The 21,695-nt window shown below is 40.3% G+C and overlaps 1 protein-coding gene across 2 annotated transcripts in view; it reads left to right on the top strand.

Annotated features, from left to right (window-relative positions):
• ccny (cyclin Y) overlaps window positions 1-21,695 on the top strand; it is a 242,511-nt gene that overhangs the window by 15,868 nt on the left and 204,948 nt on the right. Inside the window, exon 1 of one of the 2 annotated variants that reach the window (XM_048616201.1) lies at window positions 105-214. The exons of the other annotated variant lie outside the window; for it this stretch is intronic. The gene's annotated coding sequence lies outside the window, so the exon portion shown is untranslated. Of the gene's footprint in view, window positions 1-104; window positions 215-21,695 lie in introns of those variants that run through there. 2 annotated transcript variants of the gene reach the window in all.

Below are 21,695 nucleotides of genomic sequence, written 5' to 3'. Positions count from 1 at the left end.
CTTGTCACTCCCCCTCCCCCCGTCCCTTGTCACTCCCCCTCCCCCCGTCCCTTGTCACTGATGTCGTCTGAAGTCTTCTACTGGTTTGTGGGCAGAACGTGTCTGCGGCTCGGGCTGGGGAGGGAGGTGTGTGTGTGTGTGTGTTTATGCACAGATATCAGTCCATCTGACTCCTCTGGGTCCTCAACCGCAAAGCAGTACTGTTCCTTTCACCGTAGGTTCCGACGTTATCAAATCTTGTTTATTTAATTTTTATTTAAAAATAAAATAATTTACATTTCTGCTGCTGTTGGTCCTGTGTGGCTGGGTGACCGCCACCCTGAAACAAAAAGCCTGCTGGTCTCTCGCTGTCTGACCTGATTTCCTTTTTAAACGGACGTCAGTAAAACGTCTGAATGAGTGCTGGGTTTCTCCACGCACTGCCGAGTTCCACCAGTTTAACTACATCTCTGTCACTTCATAACTTTATAGGCTCTGGGGCGAATTTAAGAAAGACATCAATATGAGGAACCCTGCCCCGGGTCACTCTCAGTGAAGGAATGCTCGCCTTCCAAATCAGGAGGGGTGTAAGCTGCCTGCCAAAGGCCTGGGCTGGATAGGGACTGGCTTTGCTAATACTAACTCCCTGTTGATTCAACTGCTTCACCATCCTTCCCTCTTCCGGATTCATCTAGTTTCTGACCTTACACGGAATGATGTTCCATTTTTCACTGGACCTTTTTTTTTCTCTCCCTCCCTGTGCGTTGAAACGATTCAACGAGAGCTCTGTGACTCGGGTTGCCACTTTGGTGCAGTTCCGCTTGGTCTGATAACGTACGATTGCCGACTCAACCGTATTAATTTCTGGCGTGGACTTGCAGCCTCTTGTCAGAGGGGTCCTGCTGCTTTGTGAAGTAGTGAAAGGGGGAAATCGGGCTTGCCCATGGTTGTAGCTGACAGCTGAGAACCCACAGCAGCAGCATTGCCTAACAAACATCCTTCTTACCTCTTTCACCTTCCCCACCCCCTTCAATTTCTAGTATTTTTTTTGTAGGTACAGCTGAACTGCGTTGATTCTATGGTGAGGGAGGTAGGTTACATGCATATGTATCAAATATGTAACCAGTCTAGGCAAGATTGAATCAGCAGGCCAAGCAGCATCATAGGAGCAGGATTGACTTTGCTCAAAGTGTATGTTGCCACTTTAGCTCAGTTGGTGCCGTAGAATATTGTCATTTGAATCCATGTTTGAGCATTAAATTTAACCTGACACTTCATGACTGAACAGGGTTCTGTCCAAAGAAGATTTTGGCCATATGTTTTTGATTTTACAAGTGGGTAAAGAATACCCTTTTTTTTCTGTAGTCAGCTGGTTGCATAAGTACACACATTTATTTTTTTTTGTTAGTTGACCTGTAAATAGAGTACTTTTTGTGTTATGACTGTAATCATTTATGAGCCGTTTTGCAAATGATGTTGAAATTAAGGTCCTACCCACTCGTTTAGGTGGATAAAAAAAAGCATACAGAATCAGTCAAAGATTTACAAAGTGAAAGAGACGATTGTTCCAAGGCAACAAGACTGGCTGAATGTAATGGTATTTTACGATCTTGTACATTCCCATGTTCAAGCCAACATGCCTTCCTTAATCAACCCATTAAATAATAGGTCAACTGCCATGTATGGATGAATTTGGATGGCCTAAATGGTCTTTCTCATCTATAACAGTAGTGCTTACCTCTGTGCTGCCTGTTGGAAGGGATTGAAGGGGTTCCTCACAATTCCATGTTTGTGTCCCTCCAGTCAGGCTTAGACCCCGCCACACCAAAACAAACCTTCAGCTGTCATAAATGACATTCTATGTGACTAAAATTGTGCAACCTATTCTGTCTCATTCCTATCAACTTGTTTGTAGCATTTGGTATGGTTGACCAATACGTCTGACATCTGCTAGGTGGCATTACACTAGCGTGGTCCCATCTTAATCATCCAGTCATAGAGAATTATTTGCAATGACTTCACTTCACACTTCTACACTGTTACTTTGGGAATGTCGCAAGGAATTGGTATGCTCCTCTTTCTCAAAGACATGGAAGTCCTCAGTGTCACAATTTGAAAACGGCCTCTATCAGTTGAGATGCTAGCTAGCCCCTGTGGCTATTCCTAGTCCCCGACCTATTGAAAGTGGGGGATCCAGTGATGATAACACCGTTGAAAGTCAAGGGAAAGTGGTTAGATTGTCTGTTATTGGAGATGGTCATTACTTGCATTTGTGTGGAACCAATGTGATTTGCCACTTGTCTGCCCAAGCTGGTCCTGTCCAGATCCTGTTGCATTTGAACACGGACTGCTTCAGTATCTGAGGAGCGATGACTGAACATTGTTCAGCTTCATTCATCGGTGAGCATCTCCACTTCTGACCTGATTATTCAAATTAGACCTGTTTTCTCTCAGACTTAGGGGGTTAAGGGGTGATCTGATTGAAGCCTTCAAAATATTAACAAGAAAAGACAGAGTAGATAAAAATAAACTATTTTCACCAGTTGGGGGTTCTCGAACCAGGGGCATGGTCCTGCCCTAATTCTCAGACTATTCAGGAGAGTTGTTAGGAAGCCCACCTACATACAAAGGATGTCAGAGGTTTGAAACTCTCTTTCGAAAATGGCAAGTGATGCTAGATCAGTTGTTAATTTTAAGTCTGAGATAGACATGTTTTTCTTAAGCAAAGATGTTAAGGGATGGGGACGAAAGGCAGGTATATGGAGTTAGCCTACAGGTCAGCTATGATCTCACTGAATGGTGGAACAGATTTGAGGGGCTGAATAGCCTACTCCTGTTCCGATAACTCCATCCCTGCCTCATCTTTTCCATTGCTACATCTATCAGCTCTTCCTCTGTTACTTCTAGACTTGGCTGTTCCAATGCAGGCCTGGCTGACCTTGCATTGTCCATCCTTTAGAAAATGAAACTTACCCAGAATTTGGTGGCGTGTGTCCTAACTTGCTCCAGATCCCATTCACCTATCATCCCTGTCTCCACTCACCAATGTGATCTCCTACTCCAGCTGTGCGTCAATTTTACTTTCTCTTGTTTTAAAATCCCTTAAGGTACACCTCTCGCTTTAACCACCTTCAGTTTTACAACCTTCTAAAATCTTTGCCTTTTCCATCATTTGACTAATTGTAAGAATATAAGTTCTAAGAGCAGGAGTAGGCAATTCAGTTCCTTAAGCCTGCTCCGCTGTTGAGTACAATTTCATTTCAGCCTCAATTCCAATTCCACTTTCCTCCCTGCTCTCCATAACTATTTTACCCCTACAAATTAAAGATCTGTCTACCGACTCCTGAAGTTTATTCAGTGCTTTGGCATCCATTGCATTCTGAGGTAATGAATTCCATAGATTTGCCTTGTGCGTTCCAGATTTTAATGATTTTGTTGTTGGCAGCCCAGATACCTAGAATCTGAGCTCCAGAATTCTTTCCTTAAACCACTCCAGCTCACTGCCTGTGTGCTCCCCCTCCCCCACCACCTTGAAGTCACTCCTTAAAACTTATCTCTTTGACAAAGCTTTAATGACTCCTATTTTCTTATCACTCCTGTGAAGGACTTTGGGTGATTTACTATGTTAAAGGTTTTTTCTAAGTTGCTGTTTGATGTCTAGTCCTGGATGAGCCACAATGAAGCCCATGAGTAATGAAACAAACTCAAATTTATTGTTGGGAATACACTAGCATAACATCGATTATGACTTTGTAACCTCTCTCACTGATTCCATTTCTCTCCCAGCTATTGTCTCGCATTGAAGGTGATTTATTCACAATCTAATCCTACCTACCCTGGCTTTTTTGCTATCTCAGCCCATCTGCTTTTGAAGCCCTCATCCATGTTCTGGAATTTTCTATTTAAAACCTCTCCACACCTCTCTCATTTCAAACTGCTTTTTAAAAATACCTCTTTGACCGAAGCTTTGATCAGCTGTGATAATCTCTTTGTGGCCCAGTGTCAAATTTTGTAAAATAAGGCTTGTGCAAAGGATTATAGGATGCTATATAAATGCAAGTTCTTGTTTAGGTGATTTCCAGGAGTGCTGATCACTGAAGGAAAGAGTTAGGGATGATTGAAACTGAAAAAGAGATGTTTATAGTCCGCGATGTATCAATGTAGAATAGTTTAGGTTGTGATTTTCAGAGGGCAGAGTAGTTTACATAACCTTTACATAAGATGAACAGATTTGGGCTGCAGCAAAGATAAAGAAATCTACCATATGCTGCTTGTTCACAGTTGGAAAAAATGTGGCAAATACTTCAAAGGCAGTTTTAAATGGGTCAGCTAAGCCTTTGAATTAGAATAAACTGGGGGGAGAAAAATCTCCTGAAATTTTACAGTGGTGTTTTTTATGTTTCTTTCCGGTCATATGACTAGAAACCCTAGACTCTGGCTTGGAGATGCTTGTCATGGTATAATTCCCTTACAAAATTTAATGTGAGATAAACGTTGAAACTGAAAGGAGCAATTTAACTCACTGACTGGCATTGATAATTATTAGATTTTACTTGCAGACTCTTTCTTTAGCAAAAGCAGAGATTTAATAGCTGTACTTCTCATTCTGCAAATAAAATCAGAATTCGTCAGTAGTTTTGCCCCCAAACAAGATTTTGAGAAAAGCTACTGCAGTTTCTGTCATTACGAACCTCAATTTCTCTGGTTCAATCTGAAGACAGGCAGACCTGAGTGCTCTGATGTACAACTGGCTTAGCCATCTGTTGTTACATCAAGCTGTGCTGGTCAGATCTCCAGGGTTATTGAGAACAGAGGTCATCCACTGCCTTTTCCCACTGCTGACCTCCTCGTTACATATCTCTGCCAACCTCCTCTAACATCAGATTGGAAGTCTTATTTTTGTCATCAAGAGACAATCTTACTTCATTCTTCTTTCCTGATGAGACAAACCTCCTTAAAGACTGCCTGATTCTGATCACCCATCGCACGATTTCTCATTTCTTTCCTGAATCTCTCATTACTTAATTCAAGCTTGTCTTACCAATCAGACCCATCTCATTGTCCTTTGATCCCATTTCCATGAAATTGCTAACCACCCAACTTCTTTTCCTGTTTCTCAGTCTAGCTGATGTTTAAATAATTCCCTTTCTACAGGTCACGACTTCTTCCAGTTCTGCAGACTTACTGTGATTCATCTTTCTCTCTCTGCAGATACTTGCAAAGTTGATTAATGTTTCCAGTTCTTTTCTGCTTGTATTTCTTGAATACATTCTTTCCTCCCATTTCTGTGCTTACTGTTCATACACTTTAATTAGATTTCCACTCTTCTCATTTCAGTTTAAAACAGCACAAACTAAAGCCATGAATTACATTTTTTTATTATTCATGATCTCTGTGCTGTATTTGACAATATGCCACTCTCTTCAACACCTCTCTCCTGATGTCCAGCTGAGTGTATCTGTCCCCCTTAGCCATCTGTTCAGGGAGAAAGTGTCTCCATCCACAGCTTTTTGTCTCAACACTGCACCATCACCTTGAGAAGTCCATCATTGACCTTCTCCTATTTCTCAATGATATTCTTTCACTGGCAACATCATCTGCAGGCAGGCGATTAATTTTGATCTGCACTCTGCTGATGCACCAGGCCCTCTCTTTTGCCTCAATGTTGATTTAGCTAGTTGATTTGGCCAGTATTAGATGAACTGACATTCCCTTCAGCTCAACATTTGAAAGAACAGTGCAGTTCTTTATTGCATCACAAGAACTCCATGATCCATTAGACTGAACCAGGTTGTTCAGAACACTGGTGCCCTATTCCTTTCCAAATTGAGGTTCTAACTTTGGATAAAAGACTGCCTCCTTTCACCTGCGCCTTCAACTGCTCGTCAGATCTTCTGCTGAAACCTTCATCCATTTCTTTGTTACTTGCCGACTCGTCTATTCTATTGCTCTGGGTCAAGTGACCCTCTGTGTAAAAATGGATTGACCAAAACCTTTGCTGTTCATACCGTGTTGTGCACCAAATCCCATTCTAACATTCTTGTACCTGCCCAGCTACGTCTGCCCAATATTCAGTGGCTGTGCCCCAGCTGCCTACACTGTGTGCTTTGTAGAATTGCCTCACTGAATGAATTCACTCACTGGCTGTCACTTCTGCATGAACACTCCATTCTTCAAAAAAAAACTTTCAGATATACCTCCTAATCATGACTACTTTGGATTGTTATTTATTTTCCTTTACCTTCAGCCTGTCTGAAGTGTTTTGCACAGTTTCCGACATTAAGTGTTATTTCAGTACACGTTAATAGAACCGTAGAACCCCTACAGTGTGGAAACAGGCCATTTGGCCCAACAGGTCCCACTGACCAAGTCTCTGAGGAGCCTCCCACTCAGACCCATATCCCTACCCTGTCTCTGTAACCCTGCATTTCCCATGGTTAACCCACTAGCCTGCACATCCCTGAACACTATGGGGAATTTAGCATGGCCAATCCACCTAACCTGCACATCTTTGGACTGTGGGAGGAAACCAGAGCACCCAGCAGAAATGGGCAGCATGTACAAACTCTACACAGGCAGTTGCCCAAGGGTGGAATTGAACCCGGATCCCTGGTGCTTTGAGGCAGCAGTGCTAACCATTGAGCCCAAATGAAGTTGAATACTTTTCAAATATTACATAACTTACAGAAAGGTAGGTGCAGCGTATTAAAGATGCTCATGTACGATTATGAAAGTAAAGTCATGATTGAACTTTTCATTATTTAAGATACTGGTAACCGACATTAATCTGAGAAGCTAATTCAAGACCAGCATATTTCTGCAAAGTTAAAATACTTAGTGCAGCACAGTATATTGATAACATGGATTTTGAGGGAGGGAGGGAGGAGAGAAGAAACATTTACTTGTGATTACCATTTGCATGATGGAGGTATGTTTGCACACAAAACAGTCCACTTTGAATGTCCGTTTTAAGAACATAAATGTACAGGATTATCCCTTGCTGGTTTAAGTGGAAGTCGCGTTGGAAGGAGATGTAGAACAGATAAGCCAGCAAGTTGGCTCTTCCCCCGATAACTTTGGAATTACAAAGGGCTTCAGAAATAGTTAAGCTAATTTAGAAAGTTAGCAGTCAGTCCCTGTTAAAGTTTCACTTTTCATGGGAAAGAAAAGGCTGACTCTTGTTGGTTTTAGATGGAGACAACCTCAGATTCACATGGTTTTTTTGATCAATGTGTCATGCAGAAGTGTAACATTTTGTGTTTGACGTCATTTGCTTCAGTGCTTTTGTAAAGAAAGTTTGTCAGATATTGTATTTAAAACGTGACTTTTTGGTTATGTGTAATCCTTGCATCTCAGTATTTCCATTCATACAAGTATCAGTATGAAATATTATCAGTTCCACAGGGAATTAAAAATTAAGGCTGAATACTGGAGTTGGAAATGAAAGCAGAACCAGGACATGCATTGTAGATCAATCAATCACAGAAAGGAAAAAAAAAATAGATTGAAACTTTGGATGGATGCTTTCCGTAGCTTAGTTCTGTGTTTAGTAAGTGTTTAATGTTATCATAGTACTTCAAAGGTACTGAACTTGGGTAAATTTTGCCTGTGGAGTAAAAGATCAAATTTGGTTTTAACATGACTTCAGTATATTGATACATTCCACCTATGACCTTTAATTGTGTGTGGCATTCTGGATCAATTAAGAAATTAAGCCAGCATATTCTTTTCCCTTCACCTCCCACCACTTGCCATTAGTGCTGTTAACCTTGTGATCTCAGGAGCTGCAGTTCCTTAGAGGCTCTCTGTTGTAGGTCTCCTGCGCAGTAACGTTAGCGCTGACGTCAGTACTACCTGCATATGCCTTGAAACTCGTGTCCACATTTATGTTAGCTAAGTACAACATGAGCTGCCAAGAAGTGATCTTGCAGTTACGGGCTGTATTATATGAGGGGTGTCATTTAAAGTCATCATGCGATAAATTGTGCTTGCTTGTTAAAAATGATTCCATTACTAATAACTGAAATTGACTTTGTATTTTTTCTAGTGAAGATTTCCAATAACTTGTAACTGAAAATGACTTTGTATTTTCAGTTACAAGCTATTGGAAATCTTCACTAGAAAATACACAGTTAAGATGGTAAATCGAACATTCCATCTGAAATTTCTAGCACCACAATAGCTAGTATTTGTGGCTGGATCAGGCTGTTCCAGTATATTGACATGGACAGTATTAATATAGGATGATTTGGTAGCGTAGGAATGTTCCTATGTTATTTTGTTATTTTTTAGAATGTACATTGCTCACTCACCAAGACGACACCTAATTTGTCAATGTTTTCATTTGTAGCTTTGTTTGCAGCTTATTATGCTGTGTCCTGAGCAGATGTTTTGGGATGTGGCTACGATTTAAATTGTGATCTTTGCAGTCCTTCCCAGGCAACTAATTAATTACCAGCAGGGCTCAGAAATTGTCTGGACAAATTGTTGACACGTTAGTTGAGTTTAACAGCATTGTATGGGGCATTAACATCTGAGAAGCACTGTTCTGCTGTGGTTGCTCCTTTTGAAGTTCTGTTTCTTTGTTATTTCTGCCTCAGAGACCAAGCAGCATACTGAGCTGAGAATGGCTCGAGAGGAGGCTGTCTCTCTTTGTTATCGAACAAGCTTTCCTTGAGCTCTCTTGCTGTAGATTCAACTTTTCGCGAATAAAAAGCTTCGAATTTGATTGCTGCATCATATCAGTGGTGAACACAATGATTCCCCCACCCCATCTGCTGCCATCATTTTTCTCCCTCCCCATCCCTTTCCCTGGCTGTCTGTAAACTTGCTGCTTCTGTAAATAACTACATTGGCTATGGAAAGTTGATCAGACAAAGGTTTGATAATGCTGCTTTTCAAGCTCTCCCTCAAAAGAATGGAAGAGAAAACGGTTAAAAAAGAGGCAGTGTAATTTCAGTTTCCATACAGGAAATGGAAGCACTCTATGAAAATAGAACTACTGGGCGTGTCTTATTGCCCCACTTCCTGTGAGTTAAGTTTCTGGTCTTCACCTGGCAATTGCCTCTTTTAAGTTGGTAATTGATCACCAACTTCTGCAGCTCAAGTTTCTTGCAGCAATAGCAGCACTCGCTTGCAGAATATTAATCTGGTTGTGGGAAAACCTAGTTTACGCAGAGCTATTTTTGTCTTTAGGTAGTTATCCCTGGATCAGGAAGAAGTGCTGCTTCAGGGCAATAGGCACACGAGGGGCTGTTGGTGAGGGAGCCTCACTGCATTGCCATTGAGCAGTGAGCAGGTACAAGGTGCTTGCTGTTCGTATGGATGAGAACAGAGGTTGGACTGCAGAATAGGCAGATTAACCAATGTAATACAAGAGGCCTCTCAAGTAGTGGAGGTTGGATTGGTGAGCACAGTTCCCTGCAGCCACAAATAGGAGCCCTGAAGTCTGTAAAAACCGAAAGAACTGCGGATGCTGTAAATCAGGAACAAAAACAGAAGTTGCTGGAAAAGCTCAGCAGGTCTGGCAGCATCAGAGTTCTGAGAAAGGGTCACCGGACCCGAAACGTTAACTCTGTTTTCTCCTTCACAGATGCTGCCAGACCTGCTGAGCTTTTCCAGCACCTTTTGTTTTTGGCCCTAAAGTCTGTTTTGCCTGACCTGTCCCAAGATAAGGGATGCCTCCCAGTGGCTGGAGAAATGGCTTAAACTGGGCTGGAATCAAATGTCCTGCCAAATCGAGTAACTTGGGTGGTAGGATGGGCCGTCAAACTATAAAGGGGAAGGGATGGTTCAGGGACGTAGATGGTGGTGTTGAGGGAGAGTGCATGTATAAGTCTGAAGAGAAAAATCAAGGCTGTCAGACAGTAGTGGTTTTGGTAAAATTGAACAGATTATGTCCAATTGGAGCATAGAGTTAAAGAACAGTGATGGGAATTAATTCATTGTTATTTAACCTTGATGGGACTAAGTTAAAATTAAAGGCATTATATCTGAATACACAAGATACTGGAAACAAGGTTGATGAGTGGCATAAATAGAGATAAACAGTTTGGTTAAGTCACCATTTCTGAGAACTGGTTGCAAAACAATTAAGACTGGAGATCAAATATTTCAATGTTCTTAACTTTTTCAAAAAACATGTAAAATAGTAAAGGAAGTGAGGTAACCTTGATGGATGAAGAATGAGCTAAAAGCAGTAGAGATACTGTATAGTAGACTGTCTTCTCCCAGAAAGTTAGATTGCGGAATCAGCATTATTTCATTGCTACTAGCCATATTGTTGAACTGAGTGTAAATCAACAAATTAGAAGAGCAGGAAACTAGGGAAATGCAATACTCATGATCAACTTTGATCTTCATGATGGTAAAGAAAACCAAATTGTTAAAAAACAACTTGGGGGATGAGTCCATGACAGTTTTCTAGAGCAATATGTCGATGAACCAACTCCAGAATGAACTTTTTTTAAAAACAAAACAGTTTTATGTTTTGAGATACAGTTAATTTTTAATCTTAAAGTAGAGGAAACTCGAACATAATCTAGTATGATTATGATTTCATACATTTTTGAGTGTGATTTGGTGAAGTCCAAAACTATAATTAGTGGGAGCAATGAAGGTTCATTAGATTTGTTGGCTGCCTTATGAGGAGATTGAGTCAATTAAGCGTTTATTCTTTGGAGTTCAGAAAAGTTAAGAGTTGCTGTCACGGAAATCTGTAGAACCCATAGAGGATTTGACAGGGCAGATACTGAGAAGCTGCTTTCCCTGGTTGTGCAGTTTGGAACTAGGGCTCATTGCCTCAGGAAAAGGAACCAGCCATTTATGATTGTGATTTGATTTGATAGAGATGTACAAAATGATCAGAGGAATAGATAGAGTGGACAGCCAGAGACTTTTTCCTAGGGTGGAGGTAGCTATTACGAGGGGGCATAGTTTTAAAGTGAGTGGAGGTAGATATAGGGGAGATGTCAGAGGTAGGTTCTTTACTCAGAGAGTGGTCGGGATGTGGAATGCATTGCCGGAGAGGGTAGTGGAGTCGGCCTCATTAGGGGCATTTAAGCGGCTATTAGATAGGCATATGGACGATAGTATAAGGTAGGGGTGGAGGTTAGATAGACCTTAGGTTTAGGGTAAAAGTTCGGCACAACATCATGGGCTGAAGGGCCTGTACTGTGCTGTACTGTTCTATGTTCAATGTTCTATGTGCATTGCTTCACTGATAGGGCTAGTAATCTTTGGAATTCTCTAGCCCTGAGGGTTATGGGTGCTTAATCATTAAGTATCTTCAAGATTGTAATCAACAGATTACAAGACTGTCAATAGGAAAATCCCATAAAACATTGTATTCTATCTATTTTCCTTTCTGCTTTGAAATTTGGATAATAAATAAAGACCAGTTGAAGAAAATGAAGGCCTTGGGATATTTGGATGCCAAGATGTATGCCAAAAATTCCACATACAGATCATAAGACAAATGCTGAGGTATTTGGACTTGCAAGAGCAAACGAGCTACTAAAATTGACCTTTAGAAAAGGAAATGTCAATATTTTGGCTGCTTGCTTCAAGCTGAAAAGCTACAGCGGTCTCTTCTGGAGGGCAAAGTGGAAGCAGGCAGCAAAAGGAAGAGTTGATCTCAGCATAGCTGGATAATGGATGTCGCAGAGCCCCTCAGCAACAGTGGACATGTGAGGGTGAAATAGGAAGTGTGGCATACCATTGTAGTAGACCTCTTGGCAGAAGCAGTGACAAAGTGCAGCAGCCGGGGAATTGAGGGATATGGGAATAGTTTGGGAAGGTGACATTGAGGTCAAAGAGCAGCAATGATCTTAGTGAATGTTAGAATAGACTTGAGGGGCCTTATGGCCTACTCCTACTTCTATCTCTTCAGTTCTTATTGCATAACATTGGTGACTTAGTTCTGCAGTGTAGTAACGGTGTGACATTTTCTTATCAGCTATTTTGTTATTCATGCTAGAAGCATCATAACACAATGGCATGATATGACTACAGCATGTCTGTATGGTCTGAAATATTGTAGCCAGTCTGCGCAGGTATGAGATACGAGAGGGTGCAGTTATCTTGTTGTCAAAACCTCGTTGCTGGTGAAAGGTAATGATAGACCTCTGGAGCTGACTTTTGTTCTGTCATTCTATGTGGCAATATATTGCAACATTCTTGAGATTTGCCCCTGAATGAGATGTTAGGTTTGTAGCCTTAGACGAAAAAGTTCATCAATAACATTGTTGGAAGTTGACTATATCGCCCCAGGAACTACATTTCTGATACATACTCTTTGTCACATCGCTGAATCATTCCCATACATTCACTTTTTTTAAAGACTGTCACCATGATTAAACACGTGGTGGTGCTTTGGGAAATGTTAAATCGTGTTTAAAGAATAAATCTGTTCGTTTTTAATAAGGAGAAATACAAAACTCTGAAGCAGTTTAAATTGATGAATTATTGTATACATCTGGAACTTGCTGCAATGGTTAGGGTAGTGTTGCAGTCATAAAAGTTTCAGAGTTGACAGGGGGAATTGAACTTCAGTCCTTTTTAATTGACCTTTTTTAAACTGAATATTTTCTTTGTCGTTTTAATTTCTATTGCAAGTGGAATGAAACCAGGGCAGGTACTGTATTTATTCACGCAGAAATTCGCTGTTGTTTTGCAATTACATGACTGCACAGCCAACACTCTGAAATTTCTTGCAAAATCAGTCAGCCTTTACTTTGAGCCCGTTCTACACCTGAGATTTATTTCTTTGAACATCAGGAAAGCGGAAGTGAATTTTCAGTTATTTCTATTGTTTATAATATTTCACTCAAACTTTGCAAGTTTATATCCGTCATATTAAAGCAGTGCATCTTTAGGTTAACAGGCAACCTTATTCTGGGTTACATTACTGTTACCCCACAAGTAATTAGTAGAAATTGTGTGGGAGCTGCCTGGATTTAACTCTTTTTGATAGTTCCACAACCTTCCTTGATATTCTTTCTGTGCATTCCTTTACAAATTCTACAAATGATCACTTTTTTTTGAAAGGGAACTGGCTGTTCTGGAGTGATCTTGGATAGTTTCTGATCCAAGTTAACTGCTCTGAAAATTGCTTCATTTATTAGTTGAATGCAAATAATCAAAATGCAAACAAAGGAGGTGGAGAGAAAATATTGTGCAATAAGTCATAGAATTTCTTACTGTGTAGAAGCAGGCCATTCAGCCCAACAAGCCCACACTGACCTTCTGAAGAGCAGCCCACCCAGACCCACCCTCTTCCCTAAAGCCCTGCATTTCCCATGGCTAATCCACTTAGCCTGCACATCCCTGGACACTATGAGCAATTAAGCAAGACCAACCAACCCTAACCTGCACATCTTTGGACTGTGGGAGGAAACTGGAGCACCTGGAGGAAACCCACACAGACACGGGGAGAATGTGCAAACTCCACACAGATGCTTGAGCGTGAAGTAGATGGTTAGATGTGGAAAGATAGGAATGGGCTCTTGCGGACATGTGCAAAGCAGAAAATCATGATGTAGGGGGTAACATGCAAACACGGACAGAAGATTAGCTGGTTGGCAGAAAACTGAAAGTATGTTACTTAGAGCTTTATTGGATTGGTAGAATGTGACAAGGACTGTGTGCTGGGGTCTCCACTTTTTGCAAACTTAAATGAGGGAATTGAAGGCATGGTGGTCAAATTTCCAGGTGACACTAAGATAGTTGGCAAGTGTATTGTGAAGATGACCTCACAGGAATGCACATTAATATCGATAAGGTAAAGGAATGGGCAAAAAAAAATGCAGATGGGATAAGTTCACTTTGGTAGGATGAATTTTAAAAAAGTCTAATTGAATGCTAACCTTTCTGAGAGGAATTGCATGTACAAATAAAAATGTTCTGTTTTAATTATGCAGCCTATCTTAAAGATGTATGCAGTTTGGTCTTCTTATTTAAGGAAAGATGTAAATACTTCGAAGCAGGAGAGAGAAGATTTACTCAATTAATACCCAGTATAAGCAGGTTGTCTTAAGAGAATGGAGTGGACAGGATGGGTGTTTCTCCATTGGAATTTAGAAAAATGAGGGATGATTTGTTTAAAGTTTATAAGATCATGAATTATCTTGACAAAGTGGATGCAGAAGGGGTTTTTCACCTTGTGGGGACATCCAGAGCTGGGGAGCCACTGTTTAAAAAGATAAGGGTTTTCTTTTCCTTTAGGACAAAGATGAGGGGATTTTATTTTTCCCCTGAGAGCTCTGTCTTTGGAACTCTGTCTCAGAAGGCTGTGAAGGTGAGATTGACTTAAATTTTCAACTAAGGTAGATAGCTTGTTGTTGGGCAAACGGATCAAAGGTCATAGGAGATAGATGGGAATGTGAAATTCAGAACAGAAACAAATCAGCCTTCGCCTTTATTCAATGGTGGAGCAGCCTTGAAGGGCCAAATGGTCTGTCTTTGCTTCTGTTTTGTAAGTTTATGTGTTGTAAATTTCACCTATTCTGCAAATTTAAACGAAACTGCTCTTGACTGTAAATATTAAAGTAGCTTCTCATATAAGGCTAAAGTTTAGCAGAAAACTCATGATCCAGTCAGCCTGCAACTGTGTTGCCTTATAAATAGCAATAATCTGATTGACAATTAATCAAAGAGGTTTTTATTTAAAAATCCAGAAAGCAGACTTTTTTTTAGAAAGCTTTTCCCATCTCCATCCAAGGTCAGATATTTACTTGTACACTTCTGTATACAGTTCAGGGAATCCTCAATCTCTATCTTATGATTGAATTTTAAAAGAAATAGCATGACAAGATTGTTATAGGTGTTACTTGTAAACACAGGGATATTAATGAAGAGGATCTATCTCAACTATCAAAGTGAAAATATACTGTAATCTTAATTTTTTTAGTCAAGAACTTTGCAAACAAAATCTCCATGTATATAAAACCGAGAAACGTGTTATTAAATACACCCAATGGAACTATATCATGAGATTGGGTTGTTGGAGTGGAAGACAACTTGATGATTTAAAATGTAATCCTTTTGTGTAGGGTTGATTCTTTTTTCTTCACATTTATTTTTCTCTCATTTTCCCTCTCACTTTCCTCCGAGAACAATGAGGTCTGTTGCGGTACTGAAGTCACTGCTGGCCTGAGGTCAGCTAATTTGGCACTAGACTAGAGGTCAGCACCTCATTGATTCGATTGACTTAATGTGGATGGATAAATGAAGGTGGACTGCAATGGGAAAGCAGCACCTGTCTAGCATTTGCATTTCCTCCCATTCTGAGCTCTAAGTTTCACTTTCTGCTCCATCATGGCCCCTGGCAACAGAAAATGGCCTCGGCTCCATCCCTGCTTCTTCCTTGCAACTTTGAGTAAATTACCGTATCTCCACTTGCTACTGCCCCATAACACCACAGTGAATGGTAAAGATTTACATCAATGAACCAACTTCCTGCATTAGACTATCGGCTCAGTAAATTCAAAGCATGCATTCTTGTTGAGTCCTATTGTATAGGGGCTGTACCCTTTGGAATTAGTCAAGCGAAATGCTGGTGGTTTGCTGCTTCCTTACTTCTCTAATCATAAATGTGAGGTATTACATTTTGGCAAAATGAACAAACACAGGACTTGTACAGTTAATGGCAGGGCTTTGGGTAATGTAGTCATACAGAGAGACTGAGGGATTCAGGTACATAGTTCTTTGATTCTTTGAAAGTTGCGTCACAAGTAGACAATGGTTAAGAAGGTGTTCAGGACACTTGCCTTCTTTGCTCAGACCGTTGAGTATAGGATTTGGGACATCATGTTGTGGTTGTACAGAACATGCATGAGGCCACTTTTGTAGTACAGTTCTGGTTGCCCTGCTTTGGAAGGACATTATTAAATTGGAGCGGGTTCAGAAATGATTTACCAGGATGATGCTGGGACTGAAAGGTTGAGTTATAAGGAGACTCCGGGTAGGCGAGGACATTTGTCACTGGAGGTTGAAGGGTGACCTTGTGGAGGTTTGTCCAGCCATGAGGGGCATAGATAAGCTGAATAGCAAAGGTCTTTTTCCTATGGTGGGTGAGTTCAAAATTAGGGGGCATATGTTTAAGGTGAGAGGAAAAAAAGATTTAAAAGGGACCTGAGGGGCAACTTTTTCACTCAGAAAGTAGTTCATATGTGGAATGAACTGCCAGAGGAAGTAGTGGATGCGGGTTACAGTTGCAGCATTTAAAAGGCAATTGGGTAGGTATGTGAATAGGGAAGATTTATAGGGATATGGGCCAAACGCAGGTAAGTGGGACTCGATCAGCTGGTTGGCATGGATGAGTTGAACTGAAGGATCTGTTTGAGTGCTATGACTCTAAACGGAGAAGATCCTTTCTTCTGTATACTTGCATTGCGTTTGATATTCCTCCCTGTTCCATCCTGCCAGAGGGCCAGGGCATTGTACTTGTTGTCAGAGTAACAAGTCAAACCTCAAAATAGAAGCAGCCTTGTGTTTGGTAATCTGACAGGCCCAATGAGATGAGTTGGAAGAGAATGCTGAACACTGTTGAAAAAGATGAATATTATCGCTGCAGCTTGTATTTTTCCTTGCAAAGTATTATTGTAAATTCTTATGATTTTTTTTAGTTCAATAAGGAAAAATATTGTACAATTTTTACAGTTTATTTGCAATATGCACACTGCAGTTTCCTTTCAAATTGGCTCCAGTGGTTTCAGTAAACTGAAGGGAAAAACATCACATTTACTCTTTAATTTGAGCTCAATCACTAAAAATAATTGAAGTGCTTTTCATTTATTTACAATGGATGATGCAGTGACAGAAATCCGGTTGATGTGTACCTTTGTATTGAAAGTGCATAATTGTATTATTTGCACGTACCACCATCCTAATGAAAACAAAATGTGGCTGGTTAATCTCGCCCTCTCTCAAACAAAATAAAGCCAAAGACCTTGTAATGTGATTGCCTTGTTTAAAGTCTGAATCATGCATTTGGAAGCCGATTGTGGTGATGCTTTCTCTTTCGGGTTCAGTTTATTTCAGTGTCCTCGATGAATGCTGCTGTTTCCTGTTACAATAGAAGGAATTTTCTTTCGGACAAAAGAATACTTCAGCAAAGTTGTACAGAGCACAGTGAAAGTTCTCGCGTTTGAGCTGCTGCGGGGCACAGCAAGAACCTTCTTTCATTAGTTTGCCAGAAACTAGCAGGTTTCTTCTGCAAATATATAGCAGTCAAATACCAGTGCCATTCTGATGAAATTAACTAGTACAGTGGAGCCACTTGAATAGAATATTGCCATATTTATCGTAACTTTCATTTGTATTATTACTTTGCTTTAATAGACAGTTTTGTGATTTCATTATGTTTGTAATTTTACTTACTAGCACAAACTTAGTATAAACTAATGAAATTTATTAAAAATAAAAATCAGGAGAGAAAATAAACACGCGTTCTGATCATAATATAAAACAGAGGGAATTGAGTTCATAGAACGGAAACCAAAGAATGAAAGTCTGGCAGTGAACAGATTTCCGTTCTGTGTAAAAATGAATATCAAGAACTCATTTCTCAGGATGATTTGAAGATTTAAAAAAAAACACATAGCTGGTAACCTGAAGAAAACCAATCAGTCTTTTGCAGAGATATGTTGGATAAGTATTTTCTTTACCTTTCGTTGCTGCTGATGAGTCTATTATATCTTTCCAGCATTTTCTGTTTTCACTGTGTGTTACATCATGTTCTAAGTGTGTAGCTGCCTGGATGAACAGAGCTTGGTCACCTGTGCATAAATCTGAACCACGATAGATTGTAGCTGTGGGACAGTGCATTTTTGGACAGTGCATGATTGGTGTTACTTGACCATTGGAATATGCTTGTTCAGTTTAGATTAACAAGCTGATTGAATAATTAATTTCAAAATATTTGGACATTTAGGTGCATTATTGATTTTATTTCTAATTAGAAGTTACATATAGCATATGTATCATAAAAGTAATAAATAGTTGTGAATATAGCTTAAAAGCTATTCTAGTTCGTTTTGCTTTGTTATATCTTTCCACTTGGGCACTTGCCTTAATGCTCAACTCCAAATTACTGCAAGTTAAATTGATGCTACTTTTGCTTAAACCTTGATAAGTGATTGTTTCAATTTGTTGGTTTTCTCTGCTAGAAATGTTTAGGAGATATGTACTGTGCAAGTCAATATATCATAAGACCATAAAGAATGTAGGCTGTTCAGACCCAATTAGAATGTGTTTGAATTATTTGGAAGTAATATTTGCTGGAGGGGGGAAGCAGTGATTCAGAAATTCTTCTGATGAGGTATGCACCAATGGGTGCTCCCAAGGATGTTGAAGAGAAAATTTGTATGAATTTTAGCTGGTTGCTATGGGAAAGTGGCATCAGCTCCAGGAAGAGTGCACTTGGTATCTGGGACATTGAGGTGCTAGTGTGGAACATTATATTGAGCAAGCCAATTTTATACACAAACTTATGTTTTTTTGAATACTTATGATCAAATCTTTCTCTTGGGGGTTTATAGTGTAGGAGTTGTCTTGTGGAATTTCCTTACTAATTTGGGAAGGCAATTTGGTGGAGAAAGTACATTTTTATGACTGGAAAATAATAAAAATAGGCAATTTAAAAAAAAAACTAGAGACTTGAACACCTCGGCAATGAGGAAAAATGAACAAATTGTTCAGGAGTCACTGTGTAGATAACTGGTTTGTTGGACCAATACTAGTATCTGTTATGTATGCAAAACGCAGGTGAGGTTTTCTGATAAATGAAATATCACACAAAAGTGCAGATTTGTGGGCATTGACACTGATTTTGGCAATTAACATACAGCATCTAAAATTTTATTTGAGGCATTGTAGCTTTTCTCTGTTCATTTACTTAAACCTGAATTGATCATCTCTTCCTCCAACCCCTGGCAAAAAAAAAAGCACATTTATTGCCCACAGGAGAGAGAGAGAGAGAGAGAGAGAGAGTAGATGGGTTGGATGTGCTTCACTTCGATGGGATAACCTTGCATGGAAATGATGTGGTGATATTTTTGCATTTTAATAAGAAGACAGAAAATGAAGACTTGCATTTATTTTGCATCTTTTGGGTACTCAGGAGCCTAGGGCTTTCCAGTCAACAAAGCACTTTCAAAATGTGGTCACTGTTGTCACGTAGGGGCAACCAATTTGCACACCCTGATCTCCCATATACAGCAATGTGATAATGACCATATAATCTCCAATGCTTTTCAAACAAGGCAGAGCTTTTTTTTATAACAAATATTATGATTAGTAGTTGTGGCACACAAAGGAGGCAAAGTTTTTGCAAACCTGGTTACCACATTAGAAAGAGAGAAGCAGAAATGCTTCATCTTGATGAACACAAAATGACGAGCTTTTCACAATTGACACAACTGTTCTGCATTTTACTTAAAGTAAAAGTTTTCATGAATATGGTGTTTTTATAAATACCATAAATTCATTTTAAATGATGCAAAATTATTTTCTGCAATACTTCCAATGTATGTAGATTGCAATAATTTCAAAGTGAGTTGTACTATTTGTTATGCATCAAATGTTGCATGGTGGAGTTTCTGTTTTAATTCCAGCAATGGTTTTGGAAATGAGCAACCCCCGCAAGTATTCATGTCTCCCAATGATGAGGTAATCCTCTGTGAGTTGGCCATGTGACCTGCCTGGTGGAATCACCTTTTATTGAAAAGTCTGGGAATGAGCCAAGATCCATAATTGAGAACAGCAGCCATGCTGAATTGAATAGAAAACCTAGGAAACAGGAAATAAATGGAGCAATAGTGCAGCGTGAGTTGAAAAAAGACATAGCCTCTGTGTTTGACTGTTCTTATAGAAGGTTGAATATTGTAACAGCTGGCAAAATGCAGACGATTCAACCATTGCAATCTGACATTAGTGGCAGTTTTGTTTTATTCCTTCACGGGATGAAGTTTTCATTGAGTAGGTTGGTAAGTTTCTCTCCGAGTCACTCACCATTCAGCCTTGGAAATATATTGCTGTTCCTGCTCTATTTCTCGGACAAAATCCTGGAATTCCCTCCCCAAAACAGCATGGTGGGTCTACCGACAGCACATGGATTGCAGTGGTTCAAGAAGGCAGCTTGCCACTGCCTTCTCAAGGACAACTAGGGACAGTCAATATGGTCCAGCTAGTGGTGTTTTTTTAAAATTCATCCATGGGATGAGGGCATCGCTGGCTAGGTCAGCATTTATTGCCCATACCTAATTTCCCAGAGGGCAGTTAAGAATCAACCACATTGCTGTGGTTCTGGAGTTGCATGTAGGCCAGACCAGGTAAGGATCCCTCTCTAAAGGTCATGTCCGTGACCCACGAATGAATGTATATTTATCAAAAAATACAAAGCTCATCAAATCTGCCCTGCCATTCTATGAGATTGTGGGTGATCTGTCCCAGGACTCCACTCCTCTTTTTTGCCAGTGCCTCTTAGCCCTATACTTCCTCATTTTTCAAAAATCTATCTATGTCTCTAAATTCTCCCAGTGATTGCCAGTGCAGTTTGTGACGCAGAGTGATGCCAACAGCGTGGGTTCAATTCCCAGACTCGCCAATGTTACCACAAAGGTCCCATCTACTCAGCCTTGTCCCCTTCTGAGGTGTGGTGACCCTCTGGTTGAGCCACCACCAGTTGTGTCTCTCTAATGACAGATCAGCCCTGTGGTCACAGAACATAGAACAGTACAGTACAGACCCTTTGGCCCACGATGTTGTGCCGACCTATTATCCTACTCTAAGATCATGCCCTTCATTTTACTATCCTCCATGTGCCTATCCAAGAGTTGCTTAAATGTCCCGAAAGTATCTGACTCCACTACCATTGCTGGCAGTGCATTCCACATGCCCACCACTCTCTGTGTGAAGAACCTACCTCTGACATCTCCCCTATGCCTTCCTCCAATCACCTTAAAATTATGCCCCCTCTGGGACTATGGCGACTTTATCTTTTAAACTCCAATTGTAGCAATAAATACCAAAATTGCATTTGCCGCCTTAACAGCTTGTTTGTACCTGCCTGAGAACATTTGTTTCAAGCATTAGAGCATCTAGAAGATTCAACCTTTCGATGACTGACTTATTCTTTAAGTTAAATGGGTTGCATGCGAGCACCAATTCTCTCTTGACATCTCTTTCTTTGCCATGTTCTCTGCCTTCTACAATGTTGATCCTGGCATTGAAATCAGATATTATATGGGTGGGAAGCTTTGCAACGTGAGCTAACTCCAGGCAAAGACCAGGGTTTCCAACAGCCGACTTTGTGACACTCTGTTTACTGACAACAGTGCCCCAGCTGCAAGGTGAAAGTTCCAATGAAGCAAACTGAAGCGATAGACCAGCCTGCTCCAGGAAACCCCTGTCCGGAGCCAAGGTTATAGTCAATGGATGAACATCTGCCAGCAATGGACAAGTTCACTCATCCAGACACTCACTCCTGAGTAGTCTGTAGTGGTGAGAAGATACATGCAAGAATGGTTAAAACAAGTGTAGCCTTTGCTAGACTTCAAATAGGAGTGTCCACCTTCCTGCCAAACTGAAAGTCTGAAGAGCAATAGTCCTGCCCATGCTACTGGATGCCTGCAAGTTTTAGACTGTGCACCCAGATAATGCAAACAATCACCTTCACTGGAGATGGTAGGAACTGCCGATGCTGGAGTCTGAGATAA

Source organism: Rhincodon typus, chromosome 2 (assembly GCF_021869965.1).
Source record: "Rhincodon typus isolate 14 chromosome 2, sRhiTyp1.1, whole genome shotgun sequence".
NCBI lineage: Eukaryota > Metazoa > Chordata > Chondrichthyes > Orectolobiformes > Rhincodontidae > Rhincodon > Rhincodon typus.
The sequence above is the reverse complement of the archived record's forward strand: the minus strand, read 5'-3'. Positions and strand labels throughout refer to the sequence as shown.